The 13,652-nt window shown below is 41.3% G+C and overlaps 1 protein-coding gene across 1 annotated transcript in view; it reads left to right on the top strand.

Annotated features, from left to right (window-relative positions):
• Window positions 1-397: 397 nt before the first annotated feature.
• LOC114667717 (oocyte zinc finger protein XlCOF20-like) overlaps window positions 398-13,652 on the top strand; it is a 28,390-nt gene continuing 15,135 nt past the window's right edge. Inside the window, exon 1 of the mRNA XM_028823139.2 lies at window positions 398-508. The gene's annotated coding sequence lies outside the window, so the exon portion shown is untranslated. The remainder of the gene's footprint in view (window positions 509-13,652) is intronic.

Genomic DNA, 13,652 nt, shown 5'->3' with positions numbered 1-13,652 from the left:
GTTTATTCGTTGAAGGGCTCGTCTTCTTACTTTATTTGGTACTCGCTTCAGAACGTATTGCTTTTAAACTTATGTCTCGGAGAAATCAGGCAGGGAGTAAAATCATATTGTTTATGAAAAGCAGTTGTTAAATCCGAGGACAATAAAGAAAGAGTCTTAAAACGGAAAGCCTTCCCATCTTATATTTAGACTTGAAACACTACAGACTCTCAAACAAGGACGAGCTTTCTGTTTAAAACGCCACTTTACACATGCCTTTTCCTAACGATTCATTCTTTCTTTAAAGGCGGCCGCGCGCATCGTCATTTAAACCAGAGCGAGCGAGTGAACGCAGAACGCCGCTCATGCACTTAAGCGACAGGAAGCGCGGCGTGCGATGTGACGTCACACGCGCGACGAAAACAGATGTCGGCGTGCGTCTCGCGTCTGTTACTTAAGAGTTGTAAACTAGGCTGTAAGCTCTTCCTGTTGAGTGAATCGACTTTATCATACCATTCGGAGGTAGAAGGTAAGTTATCCGAGTTCGGATTCGTGACTTTATTAGTGTGGGGTTTTTAATTTGCTTTAGTCCGAGTTACGCGACTTTAATTCCCTGCGAGGGAAGAAAACACGCAAGACAACGTTTTCTCGATGCAAGCGAAAACTACTACTGACTATATACATAACTGTTGCCTCTCCTCTCATCACCCAGCCTCCTCCCAGTGCATGTGAGTTGTGTCCTTACAGAGGCGCATCGCCTCCAGCCGCTACAAATGCATATTTGTTCTGTGATATTTTCCTTCAGTCAGTGTCCTCTGAGGACAGCTGAATACTTTGAGCTCGAGAAGGAGGCGACTTCATCTAGAAAACATGCTTTGATTTACAACCCCATTTCCAAAAAATTGGGACACCGTGTATATGTAAGTAATGTAAATAAAAACCAGAATGCAATGATTTATAAATCTTATAAACCCATATTTTATTCACAATAAAACATATAAAACCTATCAAATATTGAAAGTGAGAAAATGTACCATTTTAAGAAAAGAATGAGGTCATTATGAATTTGATGGCAGCAAGGCAGCAATTGGTCTCAAAAACAGTGGGGCAGGGCCAAATTTACCATCGTGCAGCATCCCCTATTAGCAGTCCGTAAACATGTGGGAACCAACGGAGAGCAGTTGCTGGAATTTTGGGAGAGGAATGTTATCCTGTTCTTGTCTGATATAGGATTCTAGCTGCTCAACAGTCCTGGGTCGTCTTTGTTGTATTTTGTGATGCTCCAAATGTTTTCAGTCGGTGAAAGGTCTGGACTGCAGGCTGGCCGGTTCACCACCTGGACTCTTCTACTATGATGCCAAGCTGTCGTAATAGATGCAGTATGCAGTTTAGAATTGTCATGCTGAAATATGCAAGGCCTTGCTTGAAAAAGATGTCATCTGGATGGGAGCATATGTTGCTCTAAAAACTGTATATACCTAACGGCATTGATGGTGTCTTTCCAGATGTGCATGCTGCCAATTCCATAAGCATTAATGTACCCCCCCCCATACCATCAGAGAATGCAGGCTTTTGAACTGAGTGCTGATAACAAGCTAGATGGTCCCTCTCTTCTTTAGTCCGGAAGACACGGTTTCCATGTTTTCCAAAAAGAATTTCGATTCGTGTGACCACAGAATAGTTTTCCACTTTGCCTCAGTCCACTTTCAATGAGCTTTGGCTCACAGAAAGCAGCAACAGAGTTTCTGGATCATGTTCACTTATGGCTGCTTCTTTGCATGACAGAGCTTTATCCTGAGAGACTCTCCCTCTCTAAGATGCTCTTTTTGTACCCAGTCCTGTTACTGACTTGTTGCCAATTAATCTAATCCGATGCAAAAGGTTTCTTCAGTCGTTTCTTTTTGGTATCACTTTCTTTTCCACTCTTTTGTTGCCCCAATCACAACTTTTTTTTCCATATGTGTTCAAAATCAAATTCAAAATGAGCTAATATTTTTCATGAAATAGTAAAATGACTTGCTTTCAACATCTGATATGTTTTCTATGTTCTATTGTGAATAAATATGGCTTTATGAGATTTGCAAATCATTGCATTCTGTTTTTATGTGCATTTTACGTAGCATCCCAACTTTATTTAAGAGAGAAACAACAGCTGCAGTAGCAAACAGTTCACACGTAGTTAAAAAATCCATATAATAAAAAGAAAACAGATCCGTACAGAGATTATTATTATTGTTATCAAATGTAAATGTCAAATTGAGTTTAGAGACGTGTATTTGGATTCTTCTCCTAGGGCAACAGGAATATTTGTGCCATCTCTCTTCTGTAAGGCACATTTTACAATTTGTTATTAAAATGCTTTGCACATTCCAGGAATATATAACATAAGCATGGATAATTTCTTACATACTGGATTTAAAGGAAAATAACTAGCATAAAACCTAGGGTACCAATAGTATTTCCGAGAGACACTTTCATGTCCACGAGACAAGACTTTGTGCCAAGAGATTTAACCACACCCAATGACAAAGAGTAGATGACAAAGCAGAACGTTGTAAAAAATTCGGAAACGTTGGTGCAATACACATGCAGAGCAGGTTAAAGATAATGAAAGTACTAAAATTCAAAAGTCTCAAAAAATAATAGTAAAGATCACGTTAGCGTAAACAAATGAAAATTATTACTCGGTGAAATAACGGAACAGCAGAAAGAGATCAAATATATGGACATAGGTGATATGACCGAAGTATGTAGCTATTGTTCAGCTTTAAACTTTAAGTCAGAGACTTGTAGATCGTCTAATTCATGTTGCCATCAGGGAAAAGTAGTGTTTCTTCCCAATGAAGAGGCATATCTGCGAGAATTAAAATACTTGTTGTTTGGTGAAAGTGAAATCCACATACGCGAGTGGCAGAGACGCGAAGTTGCTGGCGCACCCACGGTCCACTCACTTCTCATTTGTGTGAATGCTATTGTCAGACACAGTTCCTGCACACTCAGCTCCGAGTGGGTTGGAAATAAAAGACAAAGAATAGAAGACAAAGTAGAACGTCGAAAAGAGGTTCAAAAATGATGGTGCAATACACATGCAGAGCAGGTTAGAGATAATGGAAGTACTAAAATTTGAAAGGCTCAAAAAACATATTAAAGATGGCATTAGCGCTAACAAATGGAAATTATTACTTGGTGAAATAACAGTGAAAAGAGATCAAATATATGGACATAGGTGATATGACAGAAGTATGTAGATATTGTTCAGCTTTAAACTTTAAGTCAGAGACTTGTAGATTATCTAATTCATTTTGCCATCAGGGAAAAGTAGTGTTTCTTCCCAATGAAGAGGCATATCCGCAAGAATTAAAAGATTTGTTGTTTGGTGAAAGTGAAATCCACATATGCAAGTGGCAGAGATGCGAAGTTGCTGGCATGTAGCGCAGGCCGGGGGGATTGGCGAGTGAAGTGAGCACTAGTACTTTTATATTAAACTAATTGAGGTTGAAAAGCCTGAAAGTAATAGATTTTGTTTTCTTTTGGTGGCATCACAACCTTGTTAGTGTTTAGTTATTTAATAAATCACTTGTAAGAATAAAGCAAAGACAAAGCTCAACAGTTGGACTATCGGATGGTGAACCCCTCATGACTGGCAGATGATTGACCGATACATGAACAAATTATTAAAAGAATAACGGTGAGACATTGATGCGTGTCTGAGGAAGATGTCACTTTTCATCTCTGGCTGACCTCTTCGGTGGTCGTGTTCCTAAATGTGCTTTCAGGAGGGCGAGGTGGGTTTGTTGGCAGAAGCAGAAGTGATGTCCCAGGGCCTCAGGCCTCCAATCTTCCACTCTGAGGTCAAAAAAGGGGAGAGAATGTCAAAGATAGTGTCAACCCCTGACTCGCAGTGGTATTACAAGTAGTGAAATAAGCCTTGAAGATGTCCCCCAATTTATGCCCCTAGCCGGTTTTGTGATTTGAACTGAGGGAGTGCTGTTAGCATTGCCATGAAGGGACCTTCAATGATGTAGGACCTTCTTTTTATACAGGTTAAGGTCCAGAAACCATCTAGTGACACCTGGATTTGACTCCCTGTGTGCGGCTATCCACTGTAAGGGTGCATGGTCAGCGACTGGGGTAAATTCGGGACCAATGAGGTAGTAGTATCCCTGGAGCTTTCCTTCCTACTGTCGCAATCCTCGTCGTGTGGGCCAATAGTTTCTGATTCAAGTAGATCATAGGGTGCTTAGCACAGCTTCCAGTCCAGTGTCCGAAGTATTGATTGAGAGAAATCAGGGGAAATCAAAACCAGTGCCTGAGTAAGGGAGTGTTTCAAGTCGCTGAAGGCAGCCTCCATGCTCATTCCATACCACTGTACTCAAAGCACACATTTCATGTCAGGTTTGTCAAGGATTTGGCTGTCTTGGAGAATTGGGCTCCAAACTGACAGTAGTACCCCACTAAACCTAAGAACGTTTCTACCTGCCGCTAGTTTTGTGGAGTGGGCCAGTTAAGGATATGCAGTAACCTTGGAACTTTCTGGTCTGACCATCTCTCCACCCAGCACATCACCTAAATATTTGGCCTACTTTTAATTTATAAAAGCCATTTTTTTAGGATTTATTTGGAGCCCTACATCCCATAGTGAGTAAAGAACAGCCAAAACAGGCAGCACATATTCCTCCCGTGTGCAGGAATATACGACTATGTCATCCCGGTGTTATAAACTTGAAGTTATTAAGCACAATAGTCCCCACACTTTGGGGCACCAAACCTCTGCTAACCACCACCAGGGCAAACACTGAATCTTTAAAAATAAAGATTTATTTTTCAGAAGCTCTATTAAATGAAAAGAGCACACAGATAAAAGGAGCTGCTGGAAATGAAAGGTAATCCAGAGACAACAAGTCCCAATACGTGAAGTCAAAAAACAAAGGAAGTGATCAAAAATCCAAAACCTTCGCAAAGGCACAGATTAAACACTAGAGAAACTCGACACACCATTAATGCATTCGGTGAACTGCAAGGGACAATGGGTTATCCTCAGCCTTCACAGGGAACAGGGCAGGCCAGTGCAGTGAGAGGCAGGTAGACCTGCCACATGGGGGATCACTCACAACACACATGGAACATAAAACAAGACGTATTGATAAATACAAACTAAATGACCGTCAATGTTAACATTGTGGAAGAAAATTATGAATACAGACACCCCCCAAGTGGAATGCCCCGATTTAAGCAGTAAGGCACAGGCAGGAGAAAGCATCAATCATTATTCTTTATCTAAATCTTGCAAGAGGCAAATGACATATTAGTTAAGTGTTACAAAGAAAAAAGTGGTCCTCTGCGCTATATTTATACAATTCATTGATTAGGTCACTACTCAAAAAAAGGAATTCATTACATAATCAGAACACTTTTAACATGATTGGTTACACCCAGTTGATAACAGGACATGACAAGCGATACGTTAAAGCAGGGGTCGCCAACACCAGTTATAGAGTACCGACGTGGCTGCAGGTTTTCATTCTTGCCTCTTTTTTTAATGAGTGCCCTGTTTATGCTGCTAATAAATGTCTTTTGAGTTAATTTTATTTGACTTGCTCTTGAAGACTCAGACCCCTTAATTGTTTCTTTTTTCCTTAATTAGCAGCCAAACAATAATGAGATACAAAATGAGCCAAAACAACTGGTGTCCATCATACAGTATCTGAAAAGAAAGAAAAATGAAGGTCTCAGGAATGCTGATGTGCTCGGGTCCCCAAAACATTTGACCAGTGCTCTTAGAAAAGAGAAAGTCAACAATTTTGAAAATGTCTGCTAATGCACCACGAGAGCAGCAACAAGCCATGGAATTAAAGAACGGGTTTACTTAACAACAAGACTCGGTGCCTAATTAAGCAACTGGTTGGAGTTTGAGGCCCTGACTTAGTTGGTCTTCTGCTGGCTCACTCACTTCACATTAATTTCTGTTTGGGTGCCACTTAAGGAAAGAAATGAAGCAATTCAGAGGAATGATAAAGAAATTCAGGGGAACAAATCCTAAAGAAGCAATTCAATTAAAATGAATTCACAGGAAGTTAATTAGCAGCACAAACAGGGCATTCATTTAAAAAAAAAAAAAGGGTTTTTAAACTACTGCCTCACAGTTAGGAGACCTGGGTTCGCTTCCCGGGTCCTCCCTGCATGGAGTTTGCATGTTCTCCCCGTGTCTGCGTGGGTTTCCTCCGGGCGCTCCGGTTTCCTCCCACAGTCCAAAGACATGCAGGTTAGGTGGATTGGCGATTCTAAATTGGCCCTAGTGTGTGCTTGGTGTGTTTGTGTGTGTCCTGCGGTAGGTTGGCACCCTGCCCGGGATTGGTTCCTGCCTTGTGCCCTATGTTGGCTGGGATTGGCTCCAGCAGACCCCCGTGACCCTGTGTTCAGATTCAGCGGGTTGGAAAATGGATGGATGGTTAGAATGAAAACCTGCAGCCACGGTGGTCCTCCAGGACTGGAGTTGGCGGCCCCTGCCTTAAATGACCACAATTTGATTGATAGTCCTGTTAGCTTAGGATGTACATGACTTTTTAAAATGTATTATTTTTATTCTTATTTTAGGAGACGTGCGAGTTCCTGTCTAGATATATCTTGTTTTGAACAAAAGGACAAAGATCTATTTTTTTTTAATTTTTTATGATGCAGCTGGGTACAAACCAGGAGAAACTTAGTACTATAGAAGAATGGTTATGCCATAAATATAACTTTCTCTTAAGAGGTTACATAAAATAACACGAAATACACATTTGTCATAGTGAATAATAAAATAACAGCAGCAGCTTTTTTAAACATAAGCTCAGAAGGATTTGAGACTCAGACATATGTTAGGTGCACACTGGACCAGGGTTCAAATTCAACTCTTACAACATAAACAAAGGAATCAAAAATGAACCAAAAAAGACACATAAAAATGGCATTTGAACCTCACCAGGGGAGGAACCCTGGCTGAAATATCACATCAGGTAGGAGGCACTATAGTTATAGCGAGGTAGAAGGACTTTATCCACCAGACGCTAATCGGTGGGATGTTGGGTCGTGAACCATGACACAATCTCTGGGACTGAACTCGGAGTGTCGTTCCTTGATGGTACAGATGGGTTTCAGCTCCCTGTGCATGCTCTACATGTTCTTTTACGTGGGGTGTAATTTTTTCAAATTTATTCCGTGATTGTGATGCCCGGGTTGCCTTCAGCTGGCATCACTTGCCTTGAACTTGGGACAACAATAGTCATGAAAATGAGGATGGACTGGGCAATGTGGACACATAACGGACAGGGGATGGTGCAAAGTGCACGGTGCTTTTATTAAAAAAAAACCTGTTCAAAATAAAATAAAGTGCAGTGTAAACTTCTTTAAATAAATAAGTCGATAAATAATTCAATAAAATCCGTGCTCTTATGGAGGTTAAAAGTTGAAATAAATACACCCAAAAACACGTTAAAATACACAGGATCTGTACTTTAAAATCATTCCCAAACCTCTGGGGATCTTTCTAAAACTGACGTCTCCTCTGCTTACCCACTACAGTCAGACGTCCTCTGACAGGCGCAGTCGACCCTCAAATCCGACTCGTGGTCCTGCCACTATCCCGTGGCCTTCAGCAGGAAACCCAGTGAGTCCCACTTTTCCTTTCTCCCGTTACCATCAGTGGAAGTCCATTTGGGGTGACTGGTCACTCCTCCTCCTCAAGCACTCCGCAGGCAGTGAGAGAGTCGTCTGCCTGCTCCTCTCAGGGTCACATGCCTTGAACGCCTGCCTCCGCTCCATAGTAGCACTGGTTCGTCCAAAATCCTGTCTACTCATATTTCATTTTCCTTATCCTTTCCTTAAACCTCCATCTCCATCTTTTTCATTTCTTTCTCAATCCTTTTCCTTTTTTCCTGTCTGTCCTGCTCAGGCTGTTTTATACTTCAGTGGGCGTCAATGAGGAAATCAACTGAGCAGCATGTGAATGCATGATCCACCAATTATCTCATCAACACTCCGGGGCTGCTGCACCACAATACTGCACACACCTATGCCTCACGGGGCCTGAGCACAGTGTTTTTAATTAAATAAATAGTACTAGGGTGTTGTACAGTGTTAGCAATTATGAATGTAGTGAGAAGTCAAGTAAAATGACAACTTTGATTGGCTAAACTAAAAATATTACAATATGCAAGTTTTCAAGAGAAAAGCCAAGCAAAATGACACCTTTTATTGGCTAACTAGAAAGATTACAATATGCAAGCTTTCGAGGCAACTCAGGCCCCTTCTTCAAGCAAGATGTAATAATGAAGAAGGGGCCTGAGTTGCCTCGAAAGCTTGCATATTGTAATCTTTCTAGTTAGCCAATAAAAGGTGTCATTTTGCTTGGCTTTTCTCTACATTCATAATGGCTAACACGGTACAACACCCTAGTACTACAAGTTTTCAAGGCAACTCAGGCCCCTTCTTCAGGCAAGGTGTAATCAAGTGATTAAGAAGGGGCCTGAGTTGCCTCAACAGCTTGCATATTGAAATCTTTTTAGTTAGCCAATAAAAAGTGTCATTTTCCCTGACTTCTTACTAATTAAATAAATAATACAGTGAATAACAATTTAAAAAAGGGTAACATACAGTACAATTGCACATTAACCAGCAGGTGGGTACAGTACACAGTAAGGGCGAGTAAGATCAGGGTACTGGGAGTTCAGTGACTATTTTGTCTTGGTAGAGTAATACAGTATATTGCTCTACTTTCCCCCTTTTGTATTATTAATATGTAGCCTTTGTCAGAATGCCTCAAATCTCACAGACTTACCACTGTTTATAATTATAATAATAATTCTTTGCATTTATATAGCGCTTTTCTCAATACTCGAAGCACTCAGCAATTGCAGGTTAAGGGCCTTGCTCAAGGGCCCAACAGAGCAGAGTCCCTATTGGCATTTACAGGATTCGAACCGGCAACCTTCTGGTTGCCAGTGCAGATCCCCAGCCTCAGAGCCACCATTCCGTCTGTATACTCCCCACCTTCCCTTCTACATGTATAATCTCCGGCAACTAGACGTAGTAAAAGACAAGCAGGAGTTAAGTTACACTTTTAATAATGTGTAATATGATAATGATATATGATAATATTCATAAATAATAACAATATGCAAAGTACAAGTGAATATTGGCAATCATACAACCTGATAAAATGGTGATGTGTAGTTTCAGGCGGCACACAGACTTGTTACTTAAAATGTCTCTATAAGGCATTGTTTGTGGTCAGCTTTCTTCAGACAGGCCGCATGCCTGTCTCAATATGGCTGCCGAGCTGTGCTCTTCATTGTGTTGTCCTTTTCAGTTCATGGTGTGAGACATCATCAGCTTGGTTAGAGAGAGACAGAGAGCTGGGAAAAGCAAGCACATTTAAAGGTTTTCTGTCCATCCCCTACAGCCAATAGGGCGTCGTGGTACTTAAAGGTTTCTGATACAAGCCAATTCTAAACAGTAATACTTCAGACCAATGGGGGGACAGAATACCCTCACACCTGCCCTCCAAACCATTTGTTAAGGTAAAGCTTGGCAGTTAGGCAGTCTGGCTTTCCTCTGGGGGTACACTGAGAGACTTTAGCAGAGAAATATTAGGCAAACTTGTTTAAGGCATTTCCTCCAACCCTGTTGTAAAACTACAAAGGACTTGTTCTTATAAGGGGGTGGGGTGGTGATTCTTAACCATTGTAAAAAGGAACAGACTCAACACATGTAAAAAGGTTTGGAGAAGCCACCCATATAATATTCCTGGCTGCAAATGGTTTTTTGAAATAGCACACAGCTGTTGACAATACTGAGTCCAAAACAGAACTGATGAGGGTTGGAAAAGATGGCTTCTTTAAGGGATCAGACCATAAGTGATGTAAGGGAACTGGAAGTGATGTCCTTCTGACGTCAGCCTGTGTGCCGGAAGTGACGTCATTCTGTGCACCAGGACCGGAAGTGACCTTCTTATGGGTGCTGGAACCGGCATTGTCAGCACTGAATCAGATAGGTTTTCCCGCGGCTGGTCTGTAGAGAGAACAGGAGAAGGTTTAGTGCACCCTGCCACCCCCAGGCCTGGTGTGGAATTACCTTTGCTTGGTCCATACAACGTCCCCCTACTCGCAAGTGTGTGACACCATCTAACCATTGCTGTTCTTATCAATGATAGACATTAGTGCTACAAGTTATCAATAAAGACATACAAAATATTTATCAACTTGTATGCAAAGAAAAGCCAAGCAAAATGACACATTTTATTAGCTAACTGAAAAGATTACAATATGCAAGCTTTCGAGGCAACTCAGGCCCCTTCTTCAGGCAAAATGTAATACAGACACTGGAGTTCCCTATGTTTATATACACACTCTAGGACAAGAAACAACATTGGTAAATATTTAAATGAGAAATTTTAAATGTAAAAAATTAATAGGTTCATTCAGGCTAGGGTTAATTTAACAAGAGAGAGAAGAACAATGTATGGTGAAGATCTTTGGATAAGATAACAGTCCAACAAAGTCTTTTGAAGTTTGTAATGAGTTTTTCAAAACAATGTGGATCTGTAGACAGGTTGTCTGTCATTCTGAGAGATGTAAACAATCCTTATATCTGGCCATAAAACTCTTGTCTTTATTCAAGCCATGTTGTGATGTATTACATTTTAGCATAAGTTTAACTTCCCATTCTTTTCTCTCTTGCTGTGTTTTGAAGTTGCCCATAAGCACTGTGACTTTAAAGTCCCTCTCACAGTGTCCATGACTGTTGAAGTGGGCCACTACAGGAACATCTGTGTTGCCATGTTTAATGTGGAACCTGTGGAAATTCATTCTCTGGCAGAGTGTTTGTCCAGTTTCTCCCACATAGAGTGCAGTGTGAGGACATTTCATGCAGAAAATTAGGTAGACCACATTAGATGATGTCCAAAGAGTTCAAAGGGATTGCCTGAACAGGCAAGGCAGTCACAGCAAACAAACTCCCAATACAGAATCCAGAGGTGTAGTCAAAAACAGCACAGGTTCAAAAATCCATAAACATAGTCCCAATACGGAATCCGAAGATGTAGTCGAGAAACAGAGCACAGGTTTGAAAAATCCAGAACACACAAAATGCAATAGCACAAGTCACAGTAAACACAACAAACTCTCCACTCTGTGGCACGTTCGAAAGGAGTCACCAGGAACTACAGAAGTCCCTCTCATCAATAGGTTGGAGGGCAGTTCCTGGTTGTGATTGGCAGGTGGCCCCTCCCCATTGGGAGACCACCCACAAAACACATGGGACATACGAGGGGCAGTCAAAAAGTTTCCAGAATTGTGATCAAGTCTGTAGAGCAGTTACAAGAGGTCTGGATTGGTTTTGGCAATCTGAGTTAAACATGTGTGTCGTCATTTGGTGCAATGTCGCAGTTCAGACAACGCTTTATCATCAAGTTCATGTTCAAATTGGGGAAATTGGCTTCAGATATGCTAGCAAGTGCTGTGACATTGCGCCAAATGACTATCCACACGTCTAACTCAAAACAGTAATTAAAACAATACTACACACTGAAACCAATCCAGACCTGTTCTAACTGGTCTTCAGACGTGCTTCTCTACCCTCCTCAACCAGGTGTGCGCAATCTGATCTCTCACTCTCCCGCTAGATCACATATTCTGGCAACTTTTTGACTGCCCCTTGTAATTTGGCCAGTTCCACTTACAAATAAGGACAAAGAAAAATATACTTTATGACGTGTGAGTCCCTGTCTTGCACCCGAAAACACGAGGCTGAGTCTCAGTACTTTAGCAAAACCAACTTTATTCAGCTTGGAAAATGGAACAGCACAGTTATTTATTGTAGCGGGATCTACCACTCTCTTATACACAGACACATCAATCAGGCAGGTTAGTGTCCAAGTAATCCTGTTCCCTGCATTTCTAATGTTCCTTGTATCACCCATTGACGACGAGCACTTAAAGTGCAACCATAGACGGCTCGGGTTTGTTTTCGCTGGGAGCCTGCAGTTGCCCCGGCAACGGATATGCTGTCTGCCACAAACGCAGCGATTGCACTTCAGGACTCTCTTCAGGATGTCATCCAGTTGGGGGGAGTCCCAAAAAAGTTTAGAAACCTTACAACATAATAAACAAAAGAAACATTAATACAAATAAATGATACAACATTAGACAAAACAAACAAATGTCTCTGTGAACGCCAGCCAGGGCAGAAACATGACAACCAGAAGACAGAAGTGAAAACAAGGGATGAGCTGGGTGGTGGGCTTCAAATATGATGGAGGCAGCTCTTCTCTGATCTCTGGTTGAGTAGATGGTAGCTGTAGAAGATCAGCCCCAGATTTTTTAGAAACAATGGGCAGTACTTTGGAGGAATTTGCAGTTTTGGCAAGTGGAGTTACCAATCCCTGCAGCAGCGTTTCTGAACCTTTAAGTATTTCCCACCCGAGTTTTCATAACCGTTTTAATCGTGCCCCCCCTAACGTTTTTTCAGAAAGGAGCCCACTAATACCAATTTGTTCTTTTTTTAATTAACTCTTTTAGGGCTAATTTTTTTTTTTTGTTTCTTTTCTCCCAGGGCTGAATATTTTTCCAAAAATTAACTTTTTTTAAAAAAAGAACACAAAGCAATTGAAATCAACAAAAAATATTTACTTTTCACAAATGTTACTGTCTTGCATGTTGTATGAGCCTGCATACTCTATGATTTCACATACACATCACATACATTTTACACAGCAAAGTCCTTCAAAGTCTGATCTGCTCAAAGCAGCCAATTGAATGCATTGCCACATTGCACTGCTTACAATACGTGTTGCTTTGGTGCCTACTTTTCAATTGTCTGTTGCTGCACTTTCTCACATATATTGTTAGTGTGTACTGTAGAGAGACAAGTCACCCGTTTGCCATCGTGCCATGCTACTGCCACCAAGTTTTCCGCCTGCATGAAAACCGTATTGTCACCCCTTTTCATCTTCAGCCTGTCTGGCTTCAACTGTGAAGGCCTGTGTGTCTCCTGTTCACACTCACTGTGCCATAAGCTCAAATTCCTCTGCTCTGTAGCTCCATGAACAATTCTGGGCATGTATAAAAATTGGCCAAATGTACACAACATGACCCAAATGTTCATAGCCCTGAAGCAGCTCCAGCACAACCTGACTTGTCAAGGGACAGTTCTCTCTTTGAAAGAAATACTTTCCTGTATATGTAATTACTTTCAGGCAGAAACCAGTGTTTGCTTCTGCCAGTACAAAATCCTTTATGCCATACTTTGTGGGCTTGTCTGGAATATATTTGCAGAAAAAAAGGTGTCCCTTTTTATTTTATCATAGATTCATGCACAGACAAATCACAGCCAGGCTGATAAAACTGTTTCTATGTTGGTTCCACAATGTCAAGCAGGGGCTGAACTTTATGCATGGCATTATAGCCTGGCTCACCCCATGGGATTTGCTTCTGTTTATTACAGAAGTGAATAAAACTTTGCGGCATCACATACCTATCATCACGCTGCATAACCTGTCCAAAGCCACCAGGGGACAAAGCACGTTTGGACCAGTGCTCCCTGAAGTTATATCACCAGTTCTGTCCCATCTCTATTTGTAATACCACAGCACGCTTCATCTCGTCTTTTGTTGTGGGTTTCCACTTTGAAAAACGAGA

The sequence above is a fragment of the Erpetoichthys calabaricus genome, chromosome 1, assembly GCF_900747795.2.
Source record: "Erpetoichthys calabaricus chromosome 1, fErpCal1.3, whole genome shotgun sequence".
NCBI classification, from domain to species: domain Eukaryota; kingdom Metazoa; phylum Chordata; class Cladistia; order Polypteriformes; family Polypteridae; genus Erpetoichthys; species Erpetoichthys calabaricus.
This window is presented reverse-complemented; position numbering and strand designations above follow the sequence as displayed.